Here is a 24815-nt window from a genome sequence, read left to right as displayed (position 1 = left end):
TTTATTTTTGCTTTTATTTCCAATATTCTGGGAGGTGGGTCATAGAGGATCCTGTGTGATTTATGTCGGAGAGTGTTTGGCCTATGTTCTCCTCTAGGAGTTTTATAGTCTCTGGTCTTACATTTAGATCTTTAATCCATTTTGAGTTTATTTTTGTGTATGGTGTTAGAAAGTGTTCTAGTTTCATTATTTCACAAGTGGTTGACCCGTTTTCCTGGCACCACTTTTTAAAGAGCTTGTCTTTTTTCCATTATATATTCTTGCCTTCTTTGTCGAAGATAAGGTGTCCATAGGTGCATGGATTTATCTCTGGGCTTTCTATTCTGTTCCATTGATCTATATTTCTGTCTTTGTGCCAGTACCATACTGTCTTGATGACTGTGGCTTTGTAGTATAGTCTGAAGTCAGGCAAGTTGATTCCTCCAGTTCCCTTCTTCTTTCTCAAGATTACTTTGGCTATTCCAGGTTTTTTTGTATTTTCATACAAATTGTGAATTTATTTGCTCTAGTTCTGTGAAAAATACCGTTGGTAGTTTGATAGGGATTGCATTGAATCTATAGATTGCTTTGGGTAGTACAGCCATTTTGACAATATTGATTCTTCCAATCCATGAACACGGTATATTTCTCCATCTGTTTGTGTCCTCTTTGATTTCTTTCATCAGTGTTTTATAGTTTTCTATGTATAGGTCTTTTGTTTCTTTAGGTAGATATACTCCTAAGTATTTTATTCTTTTTGTTGCAATGGTGAATGGTATTGTTTCCTTAATTTCTCTTTCTGTTTTCTCATTGTTAGTGTATAGGAATGCAAGGGATTTCCATGTGTTAATTCTATATCCTGCAACTTTACTATATTCGTTGATTAGCTCTAGTAATTTTCTGGTAGAGTCTTTAGGGTTTTCTATGTAGAGGATCATGTCATCTGCAAACACTGAGAGTTTCACTTCTTCTTTTCCTATCTGGATTCCTTTTACTTCTTTTTCTGCTCTGATTGCTGTGGCCAAAACTTCCAAAACTATATTGAATAGTAGTGGTGAGAGTGGGCACCCTTGTCTTGTTCCTGATTTTAGGGGAAATGCTTTCAATTTTTCACCATTGAGGGTAATGCTTGCTGTGGGTTTGTCATATATAGCTTTTATTATGTTGAGGTATGTTCCTTCTATTCCTCCTTTCTGGAGAGCTTTTATCATAAAAGGATGTTGAATTTTGTCAAAGGCTTTTTCTGCATCTATTGAGATAATCATATGGTTTTTATCTTTCAATTTGGTAATGTGGTGTATTACATTGATTGATTTGTGGATATTAAAGAACCCTTGCATTCCTGGGATAAAGCCCACTTGGTCATGATGTATGATGTTTTTAATATGTTGTTGGATTCTGTTTGCTAGAATTTTGTTAAGGATTTTTGCATCTATGTTCATCAGTGATATTGGCCTGTAGTTTTCTTTTTTTGTGGCATCTTTGGCTTTGAAATTAGGGTGATGGTGGCCTCATATAATGAGTTTGGAAGTTTACCTTCTTCTGCAATTTTCTGGAAGAGTTTGAGTAAGATAGGTGTTAGCTCTTCTCTAAATTTTTGGTAGAATTCAGCTGTGAAGCCATCTGGTCCTGGGCTTTTGTTTGCTGGAAGATTTCTGATTACAGTTTTGATTTCCTTGTTTGTGATGGGTCTGTTAAGATCTTCTATTTCTTTGTGGCTCAGTTTTGGAAAGTTATACTTTTCTAAGAATTTGTCCATTTCTTCCAAGTTGTCCATTTTATTGGCATAGAGCTGCTGGTAGTAGTCTCTTATGATCCTTTGTATTTCAGTGTTGTCTGTTGTGATCTCTCCACTTTCATTTCTAATTTTGTTAATCTGGTTCTTCTCCCTTTGTTTCTTAATGAGTCTTGCTAACGGTTTGTCAATTTTGTTTATTTTTTTTCAAAAAACCAGCTTTTAGCTTTGTTGATTTTTGCTATGGTCTCTTTAGTTTCTTTTGCATTTATTTCTGCCCTAATTTTTAAGATTTCTTTCCTTCTACTAACCCTGGGGTTCACAATACTCATATCAGAGTTTGTATTTTATTACTGGAATCTTAGAGGGAAAAACTGAGCTTTTTGAGTGAAACTATGTGTGTGTGTAGGTCTTAGTAGAGGGAGATGGGAACACAAGACCTCTCCCCTGTCCCCTGCCCTGTTTCCGCATGGGTGACAGGTGGCAGGCTGACTGCCCACTCACGAAGGTCACCTGACCAGAGCCAGAGCGGGATTGACTCCTATCTTCCCTCTTTGCTGATGGGAACCTCCTGCCGCCCAAAGCTGTGGGGCTGGTTCCTGGGTGGCCTCTCAACTCCCTGTCTATCCCTGCCCAGGTCCCCGCTCCCACCATGCACTGTCTGACTTATCACTGGTGCAGTGCTTCGTCATTCACCTGAAGTAACAGATTGACTTCTCCGGTCACCCTGACAGAAGGTAAACCTCACGCTCTCCTGAAGGGCAGAGCCCCGCCTCAGGCTGGGGTCCAGCTGGTTCCAGAGGCTGAGCCCTGCCTCTAGGGCGTCTCTTCAGCCACTCCTCACATCCTTCTCCACTCTCTTTGCCAGCCACTCTCCCTTCAGCCTCTTTATCCTGTTTTCTGTGATCCCACCTCTTTCTTCTCTCCACAAACTTCTTGAAAGTATAGTCAATTCTTGCAGCTTACGCATTCTGAGTATTCACTTATCTCTTCATTTGCTTGAATTAGCTTTCTACCCCATCTTCTTTCTTAAACCTCTTCAAGGTCACTAATAAAACTGGCCACTCATCTAAGGATTTTTTTTTTTTTTTTGATCTCCATATTTCTCATTCTATCTAGAGCATGAGACACCACTTATACCAAACCCTGAAAATTTAATTTTCCTTCTCTGTGATCTCTATGTCCTGGACCTTGCCAAGCTATGATCACAAAAATAACCTTTTATATGCAAATAATCATGACTCTCTTGAAAGAAGTTAAGTGTTTCACCGAGTTTTCTTTCTCAACATCTTTGGAGATGTCCAGGGAATTCTTTCATGTTTCATATATTTTACTCTGGTTGTCACAGGTCATACTAAGGGGCTAGCCAGAAAATATGACATTTTCCCTGCCCGTCCTTCTTGTCATTTCAAGTTGGGTTGTCCCAGGTCACTCCTGCTCTCTGAACCCTATTTTCTTGTCTCACTACCAGTGACCTTGGTCAGACCCCAGCCTCCTGGGCACTGATGTCCTCTGCTGCTGACCCTCTCATTTTCTTACTTAGCCCTGGGGAAGGGATGCTCCCTTCCCTTAACTGCACCTCTCTAAAACACGGAGCTGATCCTTCAGTTATTACTAACCATGACTTTTCTTGCAGCCTAAATGCAGGTCAAAGCCTGACCTCAGGAACCCTCACTGGGTTCGCACCTCAGAATTCCTTGTCCTATAAATGAGAGATCCGCCCGAAATTCACACCTTTCTGCCTCCCGTTTATTTATTTATTAAAATGCTTCTTCATCTGCCTCCTTTTTTTTTTTTTTTTTATCATTTCTGCTTTCCATTTTCTAAAAGAGAGGTTCTTTCCTGGCTTCTTTTACCTCTCTGTCTTTTAGTTCTTCTATCTCAATACTTCAAGTATAAACTCTGTGTAGCTCATTAAATGAGCTTTCCTGGAGGCTCAGCAGTAAAGAATCTACCTGTAATGCAGGAGATGTGGGTCAGTCCCTGGGTTGGGAAGATCCCCTGGAGGAGGGCATGGCAACCCACTCTAGTTTCTTGCCTGGAGAAGCCTATGGACAGAGGAGCCTGGCGGGCTACAGTCCAAAAGGTCGCAAAGAGTCGGACATGACTGAAGTGACGGCACAGGCACAGGCAGCTGATTAAATATAATCAGGGACCTTCTCCCTGACCTCCAGATACATATGCCGAGGTGTTTACTTGAAATCTCCACCCAAACATCTCATAGGCTCCTTTTTTTTTTTTTTTCCATAGGCTCCTTTAATGCAATATTTTTGAGAGTTACTCCTTTCAGGCATAGATAGCTGTAGAAAAAAATCATCTGTTCTGGGCTTTCAAACCTATGTTTCAGAAAAAAATATATATATTTATGTATATATACTATGTGCACATTTTTGAAAATTTACCTCTAAATGCAAACCAGTGAGAATCCCTCCCCCTTCACCATGCTTCCTACTCTTAATTGATCCCAGGGTGGGAGCTATTACACCATGGCCATGCACATGGCTGGGTACCCTAGATGCAGGCTCTGACCACTGTCCCCTGCCAGCTTGCTCTTTCTGCCTTTGTCCACAACTCCCAGGGACTGTGGACCTTCAGGCTACAGGATCCATTGCCTGAAAGTGTTCTGACAAAAAGTGGGATAGCTGTGGTCAAGGTTACTGTAAAGAAAATACTTGCATTAAGTGGAAGGTTTTTCACTAAATCACCTTTAGGATCCTCACCAGCTTTAAGAACCAGTGATTTTATAGGATAAAATGTTTAATGTTTTCTTATATGGCTATATTCCCTTGATTTAGCTGAAAGTCTTTGTCATTTATATATGTGTTCCAGGCTGATGTTAAATTTTCTTTATGGATTTGTTTGAAATAAATGGGTCGTTACTTGCAGCTTGGATAGTTTTCGGCTTACATGGATTATCCTGGCTTTGCTATTTGTTTTGGCAGAGAAAAACTCCTGATTAGCACTCTGGCAGCAGCTGTGGGTTTTCACACATACTATTCCCTCTCCTCCACTGAAAGAGCATTTTGAACTAGTTACATAGCGGCCTCTGACCTCTCAGCCTTCTTGGATTTGAGTGTGACTGAGAAACTTCCAGTGCGTCTTTAGGGAGCTACAGTTTGTCCTCCTTATTTGCTTTTCCTTTTCTCTGATGGCTGCAAGGCAGATATGATGGCATGGCTCCTTGGGCTACAGAGCGAATGCAATACTCTAGGAATGGATGACATTTTAGAAGAAGCCTGGGTGTCCATGTGGGGAGCTCCTATCAGAGGAAACCAGTTTGCAAGAGGAAAAACTTCAACCTTGTTTAAGCCACTATTAGTATCTTCATCTTATTAACCAATTAAAATCCTATCCTAAAAAGTAAAACATTTCTGTCTTTGCTTTATAATCTTACAGTTAAAACCTCATCTCCTGTATATCACGGTGGTAGCTGCTGTTTGTGTGTGTGTTAGTTGTTCAGTCATACCCGACTCTGCAATCTCATGGATAGTAGCTGCCAGATTCCTCTTCTCTGGAATTCTCCAGGCAAGAATACTGGAGCGGGTTGCCATTCTCTTCTCCAGGGGATTTTCCTGACCCAGGGATGGAACCCAGGCCTCATGCATTGCAGGCAGATTCCTTACCAACTGAGCAGCCAGGGACTCATAATTGCTTTTTAGATATGAAATAAATAGAGCTGTATATTGGAAGTGTGTATTGAAAGAACTTCCCTGGTAGCTCAGCTGGTAAAGAATCCGCCTGCAATGCAGGAGACCCTGGTTCAATTCCTGGGTGGGGAAGATCTGCTGGAGAAGGGATAGGCTACCCACACCAGTATTCTTGGGCTTCCTGGGTGGTTCAGCTGGTAAAGAATCTGCCTTCAATGTGGGAGACCTGGGTTCAATCCCTGGGTTGGAAAGATCTGCTGGAGAAGGGAACAGCTACCCTCTACAGTTTTCTGGCCTGGAGAATTCCATGGACTATATATTCTATGGGCTTGTAAAGAGTTGGACACGACTGAGCAACTTTCATTTATTTCATATTGAAAGTAGGCTTCCCAGGTGGTGCTAGTATAAAGAAGCTGTCTGTCAATGCAGGAGACACAGGTTTGATCCCTGGGTTGGTAAGATCTCCTGGAGGAGGGAAATGGCAACCAATTCCAGCATTGTTGCTTGGAAAATTCCATGGACAGAGGAGCTTGGCGGGCTAAAATCCATGGGGTTGCCAAGAGTCAGACACAACTGAGCACAGCATACACCATTGAAAGTAGATTAGCTTGATGGGCCCTGGAGTCTGGGCAAGATTACCGAGTGAAGGAGTTGAGCATGTGGATAAGGGGAGAGGATAAGGGAACAAGCATTTACTGATCATCTACTATACACAGAGTACCATACTTTGCATAGGACATCTCATGTCATCCCTGACTTAAGTATTGTTATTCCCACCTTGTATCTGAGGAAACTGAGACTTGGCAGGAGTGTTTGGCTACTAACCAGTAAGGACAGAACTTGAGTTTAGCCACAGACCTGATCTCAAAGCCTGGAGTCTCTCTGCTGGGGGAGGAAGTGGCATGCGCATTATAGATGTGATAAAATCTAGAATGGGGACATCATGGGGAATCATCTGGGAGTCTTATTTATATGAAGGCCTCTTGGGGAAAATGCTACAAGTGACTTCTGACTCAAAGATGGACCTTAGGACGCTATACTCTCTCTAACAGGAAACTTGCTTTAAGTTTGGAGATTCAAGATATTGAACTCTGTCCTTAGGTTCTGATTCATGTTTCATGGAGAGGGGACACTTTAAAATTTAATGTAGGCTGATGAGTTTCAATTATTCTCAAGCATTTCTTTGTGACCCCATGGACTGTAGCTCACCAGGCTCCTCTGTCCACAGAATTTTTCAGGCAAGAATACTGAAGTGTGTTGCTATTTCCTCTTCCAGGGGATCTTCCCAACCCAGGGATCTAACCCGTGTTTTCTGCATCAGCAGGCACATTCTCTACCACTGCACCACCTAATATTCACCCTAAATCCTGGTGGAGGGAGAACCCCTCCTGCAACTGTCTCTATTGGCAGCCTCATTCCCGGAGAATAGTGCCACCATGTGGTAAACGAGAGAATAGCAACAACTGAGGAAAACGGCCTACCTCAGTTTGCTAGAGACTTTGGGAACTGCTGGGGAGAGGAGGCGACCTGGAAGTGAAAAGAGCGGAGACCAGCCTCGTTTTCCCAGGGTAGTATTGAAGAGGGGTCAGGGTAGCCTGGGAAAGTAAGGATTATGTTGGGATGATTACTTTAGCCTTTGTGTGTGTGCTCAGTCCTGTCTGATTCTTTGTGATCCCTTTGTGACTGCAGCCCTTCAGACTCCTCCGCTCATGGAATTTCCCAGGCAAGAATATGGGAGTGGGTTGCCATTTCCTACTCCAGGGGATCTTCCTGAACTGAACCAGGGATTGAACCTGCATCCCTTGCCTCTCCTGAATTGGCAGGCAGCTTCTTTATCACTGTGCCACGTGGGAAGTCTTTCAGTTGAGTTCAGTTCAGTCGCTCAGTCATGTCCGACTCTTTGCGACCCCATGGACCGCAGCACGCCAGGCCTCCCTGTCCATCACCAGCTCCCGGAGTTTACCCAAACTCATGTCCATCGAGTCGGTGATGCCATCCAACCATCTCATCCTCTGTCGTCCCCTTCTCCTCCTGCCCACAATCCCTCCTAGCATCAGGGTCTTTTCAAATGAGTCAACTCTGTGCATGAGGTGGCCAAAGTACTGGAGTCTCAGCTTCAGCATCAGTCCTTCCAACGAACACCCAGGACTGATCTCCTTTAGGATGGACTGGTTGGATCTCCTTGCAGTCCAAGGGACTCAAGAGTCTTCTCCAACACCACAGTTCAAAAGCATCAATTCTTCGGCACTCAGCTTTCTTCACAGTCCAGCTCTCACATCCATACATGACCACTGGAAAAACCATAGCCTTGACTAGATGGACCTTTGTTGGCAAAGTAATGTCTCTGCTTTTTAATTTGCTATCTAGGTTGGTTATAACTTTCCTTCCAAGGAGTAAGCGTCTTTTAATTTCATGGCTGCAATCACCATCTGCAGTGATTTTGGACAACCAAAATATCTTGAGTTGATTCTCCTTGGGTGAGACCCATGGACCATAACCAACATTCTCCAGTGGCTCAGGAAGTTTAGGGGAGATTTGCCTTGAGTTAAGGGAGTAGAGAGGGCTTTCCTGGTGGCTCAATCAGTAAAGAACCTGCCTGCAATACAGGAGATCCAGGTTCAGTCCCTGGTCCATTCAATCCTTGGGTTGGGAGAAGGAAACAGCGACCCACTCCAGTATTCTTGTCTGGGAAATCCCATGGACAGAGGAGCCTGGTGCACTATATGGGGTCACAAAGAGTTGGACACAACTTAGTGACTAAACCACCACCACCCAGGGGAGTAGAGAGGGCAGAGGTGAAGAAGGAAACTGCACTAGAGCTTTGGGTTCCAGGAGGCACAGTCCCTGGCTGCACTAGAAATGCATGCTCAGCAGCAGCTCCATCCCGGTGGTACCCATGGCCTGGCTTACAACCCTGAAAAAATTCCCTAGATTGGAGGTAGAGATTAAAGAATTATTCTTCACTGAGTGTACTGAGGCTATCTAGAAGCCTGAAACCGTAATATGGTGTCACCGGATCATTTGGGCCTTTTGCCCGCATTATCTCCACTAACTGCCCATTTTCTGATAACGACAATGAAAACTATGTTTTGTATTATGTACCTTTATACAAATTTATTTTAAAAAACTGACTTCGAATATATGACCCAACCCCAAGCTGTGTACTTTCCACGCACGTAGCTTCAAGGCCAGTCCTTTAGCTCCCTTTTAAAGTAGATTGCTACCACTAAACCCCTTCTCTATGGAAACTCAGAAGCTGTCAGGAAGGCTTACATATGATGCTGGAAGAGGAATAATTGCAATAGTGAATGAAAAAATAATAACCTTAGAGAGAATTTCAGGGGTTTCTTGACTTCAGGCCCTTCTTGATCTGGCCTCAGGTTGGTACCCCAGAGATCTGGGGACCTGCCGGAGTGGAGGCTGTAAAAGGACTGTGGCTTCCAAGCCCCTCCATAAAAGGAAGGGAGCAGACATGCCTGATGCAAATTGCAGCATCATCATAAGAGAAAACTGTCCAAATAGGGGCAAGGGGATCACAAGAATATGAGGAAATGGAGGATTAAGGAAGAGACCGTGCATCCGGATCTTATTCCACGAACTCTCCTATTTTCACCACTGCATTGGCACTGGATCCCAGGGTACTGTAGTACACACCAGCATCTCAAATTTCAAGGTTGATTTAGTTCAGCTAAGGGCTTCCATCAATAGAAACTTTTAAGAGGAAAGAATAGTTCTAAATATCACTTCTAGGTTTTTCTACAAGAAAGCCTTGCTGGAATTTATTAGACAATAAGTTAATAATTATCTGTAATTTCCTAGGCAGAAAACAAATAATTCAGGTTCAATGAAATTTTGCCCAACTAGACACCATCTCCTTAAATAAGAGTTTGTTGTTTGCTGATAAGGGGGTTATTGCTATTTTCCTAAGTGATAAAGAAACATCCTGGGAAACAGAAATGTTATCAAGCCATTAGGGGCTTAGAACCCTAAGTTACTGGCAAAGTCTTGATGCTCTAGAATTTGGGACATTCCAGGTTCTGGATGTATTGGGAGTCTGAATTTTGAAGTCGATTTTAAACAGTGTTGATGATACAGAGACAGATACACACCATTCAAACTTAGTAAAAAGAGGGATTATGCTCCCTCTACCTAGCTGGTTTAGGGACCAGTACTGCTTGATATGGCTTCCCAGGTAGCCTGTCAATGCAGGAGACATAAGAGACTCGGGTTTGATCCCTGGGTCGGGAAGATCCCCTGGAGGAGGGCATGGCAACCCATTCCAGTATTCCTGCCTGGAGAATCCCATGGACAGAGAAGTCTGGTGGGCTATGGTCCATAGGGCTGCTCAGAGTTGTGCGTGACTAAAGTGACTTGGCAGTCACACACGCACTGCTTGATATATCTTGTACATGAAATCATGTAATAGCTAATATTTACTACATGTGTGCTAAGTGCTAAGAACTTGTTCTTCAGTCACTAAGTCATGTCCAATTCTTTTGTGATCCCATGTGGAGCCTGCCAGGCTCCTCTCTCCATGGATTCTCCAGGCAAGAATATTAGATTGAGTTGCCATTTGCTTCTCTGGGGGATCTTTCTGACCCAGCAATCGAACCTGCATCTAAGAACTACCCAAAATGCAAAGTTAGGTATGTAAAAGCTGTGAGAAGTAGCTCATTGAGAAGCATGCAGCTGGCCAGTGGAAGAGCCGGGACTAGAGCTCGGGTCTGACTCCAAAACCCATCACACACTCAGCTGGCAATCACAGACATTTTCTGTATCTCTTTTGCAGTTCCCTAACCATTTCTGTCTTTGTCTTCTCCTTAATAAGAATAATGTTAGAATAAAGAGAGAAAAAGTACTATTTTGTTTCTGGAATAGCCCTGACCCAGAGCAAAATGAGTAACAAAGAAATAACACTTAGAGAAAAAAGCACTGGACAAAGAACAGCTATTGGGGACACCTGGGAGCCCATTTTGAACTTCAAAGGGGCAGTTCTGTGGGGCTTCTCTTTCTGCCCTGGCCTTTAAACTTTCTGTGTCCTGTGACTTGACTTGGCGTCTGGTGATTAGTATTCACAATGGAAATGAAGTCAAGGGCCTGGTGACAGATGTTCCTTCTTGCCTTGAAGGAAGATAAACATGTCATTTAATAGACCTGAACGTGTGTATTGGATTCTTCAGAGGGTAAGCATATGGATGCTCCCCGCTCCCTCCAGACAAGACCCTGTTCATCTAAAGCCTTGCTCGCAGTTTTCATTAATTGCAGGCGATAGCCTCTGTCTTTCCTAGCCCTGCTGAAGGGTAGGTGCCAGTGCTCCTTAGCTTGATGTTTCTACTAGTCCAGGACCAGGGGTCAGACCTGACCATGGGCTGGACATCAAGAAGCCGTCTTGCCCTGGTGGGCTTGCTGTCTTCTAGAGAAGGCAGGGTGTATGTGTGCCTGAGGTCTCTTTCATCCTCCCCCAGCTATGTGGCCTATCTGTGGATTGGACCTCAGGATCTTGCTCTAAAATCTAACATACCAATGGGAAACATCATTCCACTCCCTTTCAGACTCTGTGCCACCCCATTCATCAGATCGAACCCCTTTGGACTCTGAGATTGATTTGAAGAATGACTCCAAGGCATGTGATTTGGATGACTAACCACCCTTCCCTTGTATGGTCAGCTCAGTAATTTAACTCTTTTGTGTTCTTTCCTTGCCTCTTTTTCTTCTCATTTATTGCCCCATTATAATAATTGTCTGACCAGCCTTTTATTTCAAACTTGCAGGACTCAATCATTTATCACATGTTTTTGAGAGTGTCATTTTCTTTATTTATTTATTAAATATTTATTTTAATTAATTTATTTGTCTGTACCGGGTCCTAGTTGTGACATGAGGGATCTTCATTTTTCATTACAGCATGCTGGATTGTTAATCGTGGTATGAGGGATCTAGTTCCCCAACCAGGGATCGAACCTGGGCCCCCTGCATTGGGAGCACACAGTCTTAGCCACTGGACCACCAGGGAAGTCCTGGGAGCATCACTTTAGATGTGTTACACACTGTGCTCAGCTCTGATCGATCAAAGGTGAACAAGTCGTAGGACCTCGCAGTCTAAGGGAGCAGTTAGGTTCCAAAACAGATGATGGCAACACAGTCAGTAAACACATATAGAGAGATGTATGTACAAACAGAAAACAAGAATCGGGGTAGATAACTCAACTTATCCCTAACACAAGAAGGATTTTAGGTATTAAAGGGTGGGATGGAGACCATGTAAAGGAGATTCCAGGCACAGAGGAAGTATGAGCAAAGACTTGGACATGAAAATAACATTTGTACATAAGGAACTAGAAGATTTTTGTTATGCTGGAGAATAAAGATGGATCAGGGAATAGTGAAGTTGTAAAGGTAGACAGGGGCCATGTCATGAAGAGCTTCTTAAGTAAGGTGACCATGTAATTTTTAAAAACCCAGGCACTTCTGAGAGTGAAAGAAACCCCAATAATTATTCTAGGATAAAAATTAAAAACAAGACTCAGAAAAACTGGGACACATCATCACCTCACTTCTATGGCAGGTAAGGGACTTGGACTTTAAGCCATAGGCAATGGAGGTTTACTGAAGAGTGTTGAGTTGGTGGCTCCCTAGCATCCGCAGACCAGCCTTTTTCTGGAGGCAGACGTTACCTCCTACAGCTACCAGGAAGCTCTGGGGTAGGCATGTGACCCAGATTCATGCTTGGGCCTGGCACTTTGAATTCCGAGAGTCAAAAGAGATTGTCTCTACAAGTGTGGAGGTGAGCCGAGCTGTGGTCCAGTCACAGGAAGTGGTGCCTAGAGCAGTGTTCTGAGCAGATCATTTCTATGCCCTCATCTTGGATGTGCCCTCATCAAACCAGTCCATCCTAAAGCAAACCAACCCTGAATACTCACTGGAAGGACTGATGCTGAAGCTGAAGCTTTGATACTTTGGCCATCTGATACAAAGGTGGCCACCTGACTCATTGGAAAAGACACTGATGCTGGGAAAGATTGAGGGCAGGAAGAGGAAAGGACGACAGAGGATGAGTTGGTTGGATGGCATCACCGACTCAATGGACATGAACTTAAGCAAATTCTGGGAGATGGTGGAGGATGGAGATGCCTGGCATGCTGCACTCCATGAGGTTGCAAAGAGTTGGACACAACTGAACGAATGAACAACAACGGCATCTTGGCTGGGCTTTGTCTCCCTGGATGCGTGTATGTTTTCTGAACCAGGTTCCCTAGGCTGCATTTTTGACCCTCTCTGTCCTCCTTCCAGAACATTCTTTTTCTAATTAGGAAAGCCAGAATCAGTGTCTCTTTTGTGTAACTATGAACCCTTGTTTGCAAAGTGAAGTCACAGGCTCAGCCTTCTTTGGAAGGGGTCACTGGCAGGCGTGCCAAAGATAAAAATGAGGGGGCAAGTGAATGCACTCGCATCACAGGGTGGGGTTGTCCTTCTGTCCTGCTCTGAGCAGAGCTGTTAAGACTGCTCACGATATGCTGAACAGTCATCTACTTCCCCAAGCAAAGCGGAAAGAGAATAAGACCTCCCATTAATGTCCTTCTTGGAGCCTTGACTGACCACAGCGGATGACAATGGGGAGAGGTGACCTGAGCTGCCCTCCACCACTGTTGCTGGGCATACTAACAGCCCTGAGCAGGGAGTCTGGTCGAGGACCGAGGGTACGTTTGTCTTGAACTTTTTCAAAACCCACATTCTGCTGGCCGTAAAGAAAAACAACAGCCTTGTAGTCTCCAGGGCCATTCCTGATGTGAGTAGTAAATCCTCTGCAAGAAGAAGGAATGGAAAGCCATGTCAGGCAAGTATAAATAAAGATGCCATTTTTATTGCATCTTTCAAGGTTTGGATTAAAAAAAATCAGGGTATGTGTTCTGAACTTGCCTTAATTAGGAGAGTCGCTGAAGCTGTGTTTCTCATAGATTTCCTTGTGGTTTGTGCATTCCCTTTGTAATCCATTAAATTTTATGGCATTAGCAGGGATTTGAAGCACCTGATTTAATCAATACTTAGTTCTCCTGCATCAGCACTTTTGCACAGTTCTCTGTATATTAAGCAGTATTTTAGTGCATGGTCTGACCTTTGCCTTTACCTCTTAGACTGTGCTTCCTAATTATAACTTCTTCTGTTTGACCATGATATATCTCTAAGGTCAAAGGCTATTAATAGCACTTGTAAATTTTCCCCAAAGGATCACCAAAAAAAAAAAAAAAAAGTCCCAGTATATGGAAATCATGATTGTCCATCTATTTCTAGCTGCACAATTTGAGATATGAGGAAAGTCATTTGATTTCTCTTCTCACTCACATTTTCCTACTGAAACGCTAGGCTGACAGCTTGTGTTTCTTTTCTCTTTGAGAAACTGCCGTCTAGGGGCCAGAAGTCAGGCCTGAGGGGACCCACTTCCTGTGTTCTCTCAGGGCACAGGCTCCTGTCATTGCCCTCAGTGCCTGTTAGCCTGGGTACGTTCCTGCCTCTGTGCTGGTGGTCGGTAGACCTACACCCGGGACGATCTTCAGAGGCTCATCCCTGTGCCTGTCCTCTCTCTGAGTCAATGGGAAAGACACTCTAGGCTAACAGATTTGGTAGCTGATAGGCTTCTCTGTTTCCAGAGAAACTTCTCAGAATGAGTCAGATCTGAGAGTTTGATAGGTCACCTTATTCTCAGTAGCTCTGAAGTGAGAATTCTGCCTGTGGGTGTGCCTCCACTCCCACCACGCCTGGGTTTTGAGCAATAATAGTCTCCCTGCCTGTGCTTCCATCTCTCTCCTCTCTGACTTTGGCTCCCCTTCTTTCTTCTAAGCCCAGCCTGATTCTTTCCCTGTGACAGTTCTTGCAAGAGAATCACTTTCCAAAACACAACTCTTCAACCTCTCTCTCTGACTCACTACTTTTGTCCTGTCTGTCTCATAGAGCACAAGCGTGGAGCTTGACCCGCAGAACCAAAAGCGACTCCTCTCTCTGGGGAAGGGCTTGTTACTCTTCTCCCAGGCCTGCTGCCTCCCTCACCTCCGTCAGTGTGTCCTCCTAGAGGCATTCCTCACACTCATACTTGTGGATGCTTACACCCCCGGCTAGAAGCAGGGCATTCACCGTGAGCAGCAAGGATTGGGAAGTGGGTGGGGAAAGACCAGCTCTGTGACCTTGAGCAGGTTTTTAACATCTCTAAGCCTTGGATTCTTTATCTCTAAAATATGGACCCTTCAAGAAAATTGGAGATACCAAGGGAAAATTTCGAGCAAAGATGGGGACAATAAAAGACAGAAACACCAAGGTCCTAACAGAAGCAGATGAGAGTAAGAAAAGGCAGCAAGAATACACAGAATTATATTAAAAAGGTCTTAATGAACTGGATAACCAAGATGGTGTGGTCATTTATGTAAGAGTCAGACATCCTGGAGTGTGAAGTCAAGTGGATCTTAGGAAGCATCATTACAAATGAAGCTAGTGGTGGTGATGGAATTCCAGCTGAGCTATTTAAAATCCTAAAAGATGATTCTGTGAAAGTGCTGCACTCAATATGTCAGCAAATTTGGAAAACTCAGCAGTGGCCACAGGACTGGAGAAGGTCAGTTTTCATTCCAATCCCAAAGAAAGTCAATGCCAAAGAATGTTCAAACTACCAAACAATTATGCTAATTTCACCTGATAGCAAAGTAATACTCAAAATCCTTGAAGCTAGGCTTCAGCAGTACATGAACTAAGAACTTTCGGATGAAAGGGCAGAGGAATCAGAGATAAATTGCCAACATCTGTTGGATCAGAGTGAAAGCAAAGGAATTGCAGAAAAGCATCTACTTCTTTTTTATTAACTATCCTAAAGCCTTTGACTATGTGGATCACAATAAACTGTGGAAAATTCTTAAAGAGATGGGAATACCAGACCACCTTACCTGCCTTCTGAGAATCTGTATGCTGGTCAAGAAGCAACAGTTAGAACTGGACATGGAACAATGGAATGGCTCAAAATTTGGAAAGTAATATGACAAGGCTGTATGTTGTCACCGTTTGTTTCCCTTACATGCAGAGTACATCATGTGAAATGCCAGGCTGGATGAATCACAAGCTGGAATCAAGATTGCCAGGAGGAATATCAACAACCTCAGATATGCAGATGATATCACTCTAATGGCAGAAATCGAGGAGGAACTGAAGAGCCTCTTGATGAGGGTGAAAGAAGAAAGTGAAAAGGCTGGCTTAAAACAACATTCAGAAAACTAAGATCATGACATTGAATCCCATCACTTCATGGCAAATAGATGGGGAAAAAGTGGAAATAGTGACAGATTTTATTTTCTTGGGTGCCAAAATCACTACAGATGGTGACTGAAGCCACAAAATTAAAAGATACTTGCTCCTTGGAAGGAAAGTTATGACAAACCTAGACAGTGTATTATAAAGTAGAGACATCATTTTGCCAATAAAGGTCCATATAGTCAAAGCTATGGTTTTTCCAGTAGTCATGTACAGATGTGAAGTTGGACCATAAAGGGGGCTAAGCACCATAGAATTCAGGCTTTCGAAGTGTGGTGTGGTGAAGATTCTTGGACATCAAGGAGATCAGACCAGTAAATCCTAAAGGAATTCAACCCTGAATATTCATCGGAAGGAATGATGCTGAAGCTGAAGCTCCAATACTTTGGCCACCTGATGCGCAGAAATTATTCTTTGGAAAAGACCTTGATGCTGGGAAATATTGAAAACAAGAAGAGAAGAGGGTGACAGAGGATGAGAGGATGAGATGGTGGGATGGCATCATTGACTCAATGGACATGAGTTTAAGCAACTCCGGGAGATAGTAAAGGACAGCCCTGGTGTGCTGCGACCATGGGGTCAAAAAGAGGTGGACGCAACTTAGCAACTGACCGACAACAGAATCGGGACAATCTGAATATTTTGTTGAGAAGATTTAGTGAAGCAGCATGTGTAAAACACACATCAGTGTCAAGAATTCTGAAGGGCCTGAGGTTTTACCCTACTGATAAGTTTTATCCTACTAACAAATTAGCTTGCTGCAGTTTCACAGATGCCAGCAAAAGACATAAGACTCCTGGGTCAGAGATGAATGACTTTATCACTCACAGTCATAGTGGTAGCTAGAGATCAGTGATGATGCTGGTTGCCTGAGCTCTACTTCCCATGAGGGGAAGCCCTGACAGCCAGGTGGAGCCTGCACATGCAGTGGACTTGTTACAGGAAGAAATTTGATCTGAGGGGACTCCAAAGTAAACTTGCTCCTTTGGTGTGGTGGAAACAATCTCTGTATTGTCCAAGGAATATTCGCTATATAAACATCCTTGAAAAGAGAGTGCAAAACAAAGGCAGTCAGGGCATCTGTTTGCAAGATCATCAGTAACACAAGAGATCCATTGAGGATTGTTATCCCAAACAGAACATGGCTCGGATGAGTTCAGTGAATTCCAAGTGTCGCTATTGTTGATAAGTTACTTAATGTGGTAGCTAGCGTATAATCATGCTTGCGCCTCAGTTGCTCAGTCATGTCTGACTCTGCAACTCCCTGGCCTGTGGGCTGCCAAGGTCCTCTGTCCATGGGATTTCCCAGGCAAGAATACTGGAGTGGATTGGCGTTTCCTACTCCAGGGGATCTTCCTGACTCAGGGATCGAACTCTAGTCTCCTACACATCTCCTGCATTCCTTACCGCTGAGCTACCAGGGAAGCCCTGGTGTATATTTACTCAGTAAAGTGGTAGCTATTAAGAGCTGGGTGTTTAGTTGAAAATAATGAGACAGTTTCTGCCAGTGAGTAATTTAATGTGTCTCCAGAAGCTATCTCAGACCCTCTGAATGTACTGTGTATCTGAGATATTCAATATGTATTACTAAAGAAATAAGTATTGTTTCAAAGTGAGAATACTTTGAAAATTGCATTAACCAAATAGAAGATGTGATTGTCAGGCTGAAAATTATGTATCTTTTTCTTCTTTCTCTTCTCTCACATAATTATTTTTCAGAATATTTTGCATATAGTTAGCTCTTAAATACTATTTGCAATATTAATAGTAAAATAAATATTAAAGTGTACAGCCAGTTGTCAAATTTTAATTATAGCAATGATTTATTCTTCTCTCCCACCAGGTACTGTATTAAACTGCTGAAAATATGAAGTAATTAAGATATTTTAAATTTCTCTCCATACTCTGGTATTTCACAGCAAAGCAGTGAAATGTATTCCTTGCCATGCTACTGTGGAAGTTTTGAGAGCATTAAGATGGCTAAAAAAAAAAGCAGGCAGTGAGAAAGAGGAGAATTAAACATATAAATAACACACAAACTGGATAAGCAGGTCTATAATAAATTGAAAGCTTATATAATAAGCACAGGAATAGTGCTATTTTTCCAATGGGAATTGACCAAAATTCATGTGCATTTCAAAATAAAAAATGTTCACCAAATCACCCGTGGCATAAATCTTCTAAGTTCAGAAATTAAAATCTCTAACGAAAACTCAGGAGTTACATGAAACCGCTTGCTCAAGCCTGGTCTGGGGTTTTCCGTTGTCTGGATGGGAAGAAGGCTCTGCTTGGCTGGGAGATGGAAAGGACCATGGCGGATTGGGGGTGGGCAGAGGAGAGGGGAGCCGGCGGGGAGCTGGAGCGGGGAGGGCTCTTGGCATGTTTCCCCCCACAGGCTTCTCCTCTGCTCCTGGGAAGGTCTTTTTGTCATTCGATGCTTCAGATTCTCTCTGAAAATCAGGAAAGATGCTGCTTGCTGTGGATTTTAAAGAAAGCAGTGATGGATGCGGTAAGCCAGAGCGCAGCGGGTCAGACTGATGTCATTGTTGCACAAATCTGGTATTCATAAAATTATGACACTGGACCGCTGTCTGTCAGTTTGGTTAGATTTTTGAGGGGTCTCTGAGGCAAGTCATGAATAAAAAGGTAATAATGTGCTAGGTACCACCTGCTGTTCTTTAAACGATAGTGAAATTTCCCCTGATCATTTCTTTTCCATTAATCCTTTTTTTTTTTTTTCTGTTAGGCTATTTTTGAAAAATTGCTGACTTGGCAACTGAAAATGTTTTCTCCACAAGTCCTTTGAAAGTGTAATTGTATGAGAGTGCCTTTTGCTTATCTTTGCCTCTCTCTCTCTCTTTTATTTTTTTTGGTTCTGTGTTATAGGAAGAATAAAATAAATGATGCATCTTTATCCTCCACATAGCTTTATTTTTTCAAACTTTGGAGACCAGGGAAATTCTCCACTGTGTGGGGTTTTAACCTTGAATCAGCAGCATGTCAGGAAGCATTAGCCAAATGCAGCATGACATGCATATGCAGATGGATTCAGTGTCTTCAGATGGTCATCAAGCAGAAATGAGTGGCTGGCAAACAAGCTCCAGAAACAAGAGTGCTTAATTAACCCCATCTCCCTCCCTGCACATTTAGGCTCCCTGGACACAAATACAGTATGCCAATTATGGTAACACTTTCTGAGCTCAAATTTACCAAGAAATTCAAAATTGCATGTTCCATATTTTGTGAAGCCACTATTTCAAAATTGATTTTTAGGCAATGGTTACTTGAGATTCCTTTTGCCTCCACCGAGAATTGGCGGTTAGGAAGAACAGTGTATTTCTCTTGATGTCTCTCTGGGATAAATAATAAGAAAATAGGAGGCCAGTTTCTCGTTGTCCTCAAGTTCTCTTCTGGGCAGCTGGACTCATTCTGTCCTGCTTCTGTAGGGTTCATGCTTGGCCTATGATCTTGGAGGAGAGAATCATGGAACTATGGAATCAGATAGCTTACCTGCACTTGTTAAGTTGTCCCTGATTCAGGTCAAGATGCTTTTACTCTTGATGGAGCCCAAGGAAATGACTCTGGTGTTTTCTTCAGGCCTGTGAGCTCTGTCTCACAGAAAAGCAGTTTTTCCCTCCTGCAGCGGGTGCTGGATTTGAGCGCTGATGGCTGAGTAGGAGCCTGGGAAAACACCAGAGCTCACATTTGATTCAGCATGCTGAAGCGCTACGGGTTCCATCCCAGGTTGGGAAGGTCCCCTGGAGGAGGAAATGGCAACCCACTCCAGTATTCCTGCCTGGGAAGTCCCATGGACAGAGGACCCTGGCAGCCTGTAGTCCATGGGTTCTCAGAGTCGGGGACATGACTTAGTGACTAAACATCAGCTTAAGTGCTAAGTGCTAAATGAGATTGCTTCCATTTCCTACTCTCAGGTTGACAAGAAATAAAAGAAAAAAGAAAGAAAGTGTTAGTCCCTTAGTGGTGTCTGACTCTTTGCAACCCCACGAACTTAGCCCACCAAATGCACCATCAAATGGAGAGTCGAATGAAAATCAGAGGTTGGAATGAATTGGCGGTTGAAGAGCAGGGGGCCAACCCTGGGACTGTGGGCACCCAAGCAGACAGTGAAAGTTTTTCATTCTACTCTACCTTCTTTACAAGTTACTTAGCTAAAAACAGTTTTGGGGAACCCCTGAGTTCAGGTCTTAGGACTTAGAACTTAGCCATGTTTTTAGTTGCGTGTCCTTGGGCAAGCAACTTAACCACTCTGTGCCTCTGTTTCTTCATCGAAAGAGAGAAAATAATTTTTCACAAGATCATTTAAGGATAAAAGGTATGTCTCACTTAATGGCTCCACCTTTCCTTTTCTTAACATCTTAATGGCCAAGCATGACTAGCCTTGCTGGACTGGTCCTCCAGAGGCCATTCCTTACCCCAGTTAGAATGGGGCACCAAAATTATTGCTGTAAATTTTGTAAGAAATGCTAGCTTCTGTGCCAAATTGCCAACTGTTTCAAGTAATGAAACGTGATAGGTGGTGGGTTCTTGGAAATGAGGTATTTGCTGTCTCAGTGCTGAGGGTAGGAAGTGAGACCTGGTCAGTTCATAAAGACCAAGCAGAACTTGATGTTGTTGGAAGAATATGAGGATATGTAGTATAACAGATCCAGGTGAAGTGAGAAAATAGTTTCTGGTGGCCAAATTGGGTCAAGGACAGAATTAATGAAGGCAAATGGGAAAGAGGTGCCTTATATCTCCTTTGTGTTTTTGTATCTCAACTTCTTCTTTATCAGTTTGTAAGCTGAGGAAGCTGAGGTGGGGGATACATTGAAAACATGCACACATACACACTAAAGCAAGGATACAGTCCTTTGAATTTGGAAAGAGGATGGTGGATGTAGAATTTGCAAATGATCTTACTATATTAACATTTTACATTAGAATTTTAGAATCATAGGTGTATATGTCTCTTGGTCTAATTCTCCTAAGATCTCCTAAGAATCCTGCTGGTATTACTTTCTCAACGCTGTTCTAATGCATTGCCGCACATTCAGAGGTTTAACACAATACATCTATCATCCTACAGTTCTGGAGATCAGAAATCCAACTTGGATCTTATGGGGAATGGGTCTGACAAGGAATCAACAGAATTGCATTTCTCCTCAAGGCTCCAGGGGAGAATCTGTTTCTCTGCCTTTTCTAGATGCCGTGGTCCTTTGCTTGTGGCTCCTTCTCGAAATATATTATTCTAGTTCTGCTTCCATCATCCCAACTCCTTCTCTGATTCTTACTCTACTACCCCTACCCATCTCTTATATGAATCCTCTTATTTGGGCCCACTCAGGTAACCCCATCTCAAGGTCCTTAACTTAACCACACCTGCAAAATTATTTATTTTTTTGTTTTTCATGTAAAGCATTATATTCATAGGTTCCAGAGTTTAGGGTGTGGTCATCTTTGGGGGACCATTCTTAGTCTACTCCTCCTTCCTAAAACACTCATTCCTTGTGGTTAGGGGTGAGTGTGTGTGTGTGTGTGTGTGTGTGTGTGTATGTTAGTCGCTCAGTTGTATCTGACTCTTTGAGACCCCAAGGATGCTAGCTCAGCAGGCTCCTCTGTCCTTGGGATTCTCTAGGCAAGAATACTGGAGTGGATTGCTATCTCATCTCCAGGGTATCTTCCTGACTCAGGGACTGAACCCAAGCCTAGCGGGTTGTATGAAGTTTCTTTACCATCTGAGTCACCAGGGAAGCCCTTGAGGTTAGGTTTACACCTCTTTTTGAACTCCTTCTGAGGTAGCCCATTCTATTATGGTAACTTAAACATTATCTGAATCACTTAGTTAAATGAAGGAATGAGTGAATGGAAGAAGCCATGTCCTCTTATCCTTCCTCTTCTCTGCCCTACACTGAACTGGACAGGAATAGCATTAGGAGTATTTGCTAGAATTTTGGTCTCTATACTGAGTTTTGACAGGCAAGTTTCCAAAAGGATAATAGCTTGGCTAACCCATAGTCAGGAAAGTCTTGCAGGTTTATAAATGAATGGAATAACAAGGAATAACAAGGATGGAATAACAAGGCCTCATTATTTCTACCAACAACTTCTGTGATTAATTGTAATTCATGTACATACAACTGTGTAGCCTACATACAAATTCTACTGTTACTGCAAAGGACAACATCAATATTGCCTTGAGCCAATTCAGATAAGCATCAATAAGAAGTAATTTATTTATCCATTTACTTGTTGCAGAATCAGTAGGGAGCCTTTCTCAACCCAAGGCTGTCCATTTTCAAAGCGGTAAATGTACAATAAGTGGAGGATCCCCGAAGCTCTGTCTAAGACTGTGCTCTTCTCGTTTGCTTTTATAATAGAGTTATAACTAGTCAAACTATTACAGAAAGCTCTTTTCTGTTGACAATATTTTCAGGTAGCTCTCTCAAGTCTTTTTAGTTCAGTCCTCTGATGTACAAAATATGTATAAAATATAGTTTTCTATGTAACATCTCTTCTTCCCCCAAATGTGTAGAACTGACTTTCTCATATACTAGCTAACAACTTCTCATTAGTAAAATTTTGTCAAGCATTGAACAGAGCTGATGTCTTAGCTGTGAGACGGGTCCTGATAACAGAACCCCCAAATCTGTCCAACTACTCTAAGTGATCATTTAAAGTGAAGACTTCTGCTGCTACACGCAGTCACTGAGCAGATGAGCCTCTGTCCTGCTGCTCTGCTCCTGGCCCTCATCTCAGTCTGATGGCATTTTGCAGTCATTGTCTCCAACATTTTATTAATCACTCTGTGTTCAAATTTTTTTATTGAAGTATAGTTGATTTATAAATGTTTGGCCCATCTCTGCTATACAGCAAAGTGACTCAGTTATACACATACAGACTTTTTTGTATATTCTTTTCCATTATGGTTTATATAAGCTTTCCACATGGTGCAGTAATAGAGAACACACTTGCCAACACAAGAAATGCAGGAGAGTGGGGGTTTGATTCCTGGGTTGGGAAGATCCCGGGGAAGAATAAATGGCAACCCACTCTAGTATTCTTGCCTGGAAAGCTCCATGAACAGAGGAGCCTGGCAGGCTACAGCCCAAGGGGTCATAGTCAGACAAGGTTGAGTGACTGAGCACAGATGCACATTGGATAAATTTCCCTGTGTTATTTACACTAAAACCTTGTTGTTTATCAATCCTATAAACAATAGTTTACATCTGTTAATCCCAACTCCCAGTCCTTCACTCCCTCACCCCACTTCCCCTTGGCAACCACGAGTCTCTTCTCTATGTCTGTGAGTCTGTTTCTATTTTGTAATAGATTCATTCGTGGCATATTTTACATTCTTCATACAAGTGATAGCATATATTTTCTCTTTTTATCCCAGTAAATAGTAAGGAGTGGAATTCCTGGGTCACAAGTAAATTTACATTGAACTTTATAAGAAATTAACAAACTATTTTCCAAACTGGTTATACCATTTTATACTCTTATGAGCATCAAGCACCATCTAAAAGTTCTAGTTGCTCCATATGCCCACTGGCAGTTGGTATAATCTTTTAAATTTTAACCATTCAAATGGGTGTTCAGTAAAATCTTATTCTGGTATTCCTTTTCATTTCATGTATCATTTTGGACATCTTTTCATGTGTTTATGGCTATTCAGATATCTTCTGTGAAGAATCTATTAACATTTTTTTTACCCAATTTTAAGTTGGGTTGTGTTATTATTTTGAGTTTCAAGATGTTTTTCTATATCCTAGATATAATTCTTTTATTAGATATATACATTGTAACTATTTTACCCCAGTCTGTAGCTTGACTTCTCATTCTCTTAATAGTAATTCTTAATTTTGATGATATCTAATGTATTGGTCAAGGCTATGGTTTTTCCAGTGGTCATGTATGGATGTGAGAGTTGGACTGTGAAGAAAGCTGAGTGCCATAAAATTGATGCTTTTGAACTGTGGTGTTGGAGAAGACTCTTGAGAGTCCCTTGGACAGCAAGGAGATCCAACCAGTCCATCCTAAAGGAGATCAGTCCTGGGTGTTCATTGGAAGGACTGATGCTGAAGCTGAAACTCCAATACTTTGGCCACCTCATGTGGAGTTGACTTGTTGGAAAAGACCCTGATGCTGGGAGGGATTGGGGGCAGGCGGAGAAGGGGACAACAGAGGATGAGATGGCATCACCGACTCGATGGGCATGAGTTTGAGTAAACTCCGGGAGTTGGTGATGGACAGGGAGGCCTGGCGTGCTGCAATTCATGGTGTTGCAAAGAGTCGGACACGACTGAGCAACTGAACTGAACTGAGTGTATTGGTTTCCTTCCTATTGATACTATAACAATTTACCAGATATAGTGGCTTAACACAACACAAATTTATTATTTTAAAGTTCTTGATATCAGAACATCAAACCAAGTTGGCAGGGCTGGAGTGTCCAAGGGAGAGTCCATTCCCTTGCCTTTTTCTCACTTCTCAAGGAGACATGCATTCCTTGCCTGGTGATACCACATCACTCTGACCTCTCCTTCCATTCTCACATTGTCTTCTCTGACTCTTGAGTTTCTTACTTCCCTCTTAGAAGGACCCTTATTCCCTCCTTGATAATCCAGGGTAGTGACCCACTTCAAGACCCTTAACATATCACATCAGCAGAGTTCCTTTTGCCACATGAGGTAACGTATTCACAGGTTCTGGAGATTAGCATCCAACATGTTCATTTGTTAAATGAATAATGATGAACCTTCTGTCACAGAGCACAGAACTCCCGTCATGATGGTGCTGCAGACTGACACTCATAGCAACTCTATTTGACTGTGAAGAAGGATGGTGAAGAGCCAATTTTTTAGTTAGGCAAAATGCCAACTAACTATTGGTATACGAAGGCTCAGTGGTAAAGAATCAGCCTGCCAAAGCAGGAGATGCGAGACTCAGGTTTGATCCCTGGGTTGGGAAGATACTCTGGAGAAGGGAATGACAACCCACTCCAGTATTCTTGCCTGGGAAATCCCATGGACAGAGAAGCCTGGCAGGCTACAGTTCATGGGATCACAAAGAGTCAGACATGACTGAACATGCATGCATACAAAGGGATATTCTAATATCCACATCAGAGTTTTGGTAAATGAACTTCAATATTGTATATGATAATC

General features: G+C 42.6%; 1 long non-coding RNA gene across 3 annotated transcripts in view; it reads left to right on the top strand.

Annotated features, from left to right (window-relative positions):
* Window positions 1–24815, top strand: part of LOC139035180 (uncharacterized) — a 271165-nt gene that overhangs the window by 28041 nt on the left and 218309 nt on the right. Inside the window, exon 1 of one of the 3 annotated variants that reach the window (XR_011487768.1) lies at window positions 17957–18157. The exons of the other annotated variants lie outside the window; for them this stretch is intronic. This is a non-coding gene — a long non-coding RNA (uncharacterized lncRNA). Of the gene's footprint in view, window positions 1–17956; window positions 18158–24815 lie in introns of those variants that run through there. 3 annotated transcript variants of the gene reach the window in all.

This window comes from Odocoileus virginianus, chromosome 5, assembly GCF_023699985.2.
Source record: "Odocoileus virginianus isolate 20LAN1187 ecotype Illinois chromosome 5, Ovbor_1.2, whole genome shotgun sequence".
In the NCBI taxonomy this organism is placed as follows: Eukaryota; Metazoa; Chordata; class Mammalia; order Artiodactyla; family Cervidae; genus Odocoileus; species Odocoileus virginianus.
This window is presented reverse-complemented; position numbering and strand designations above follow the sequence as displayed.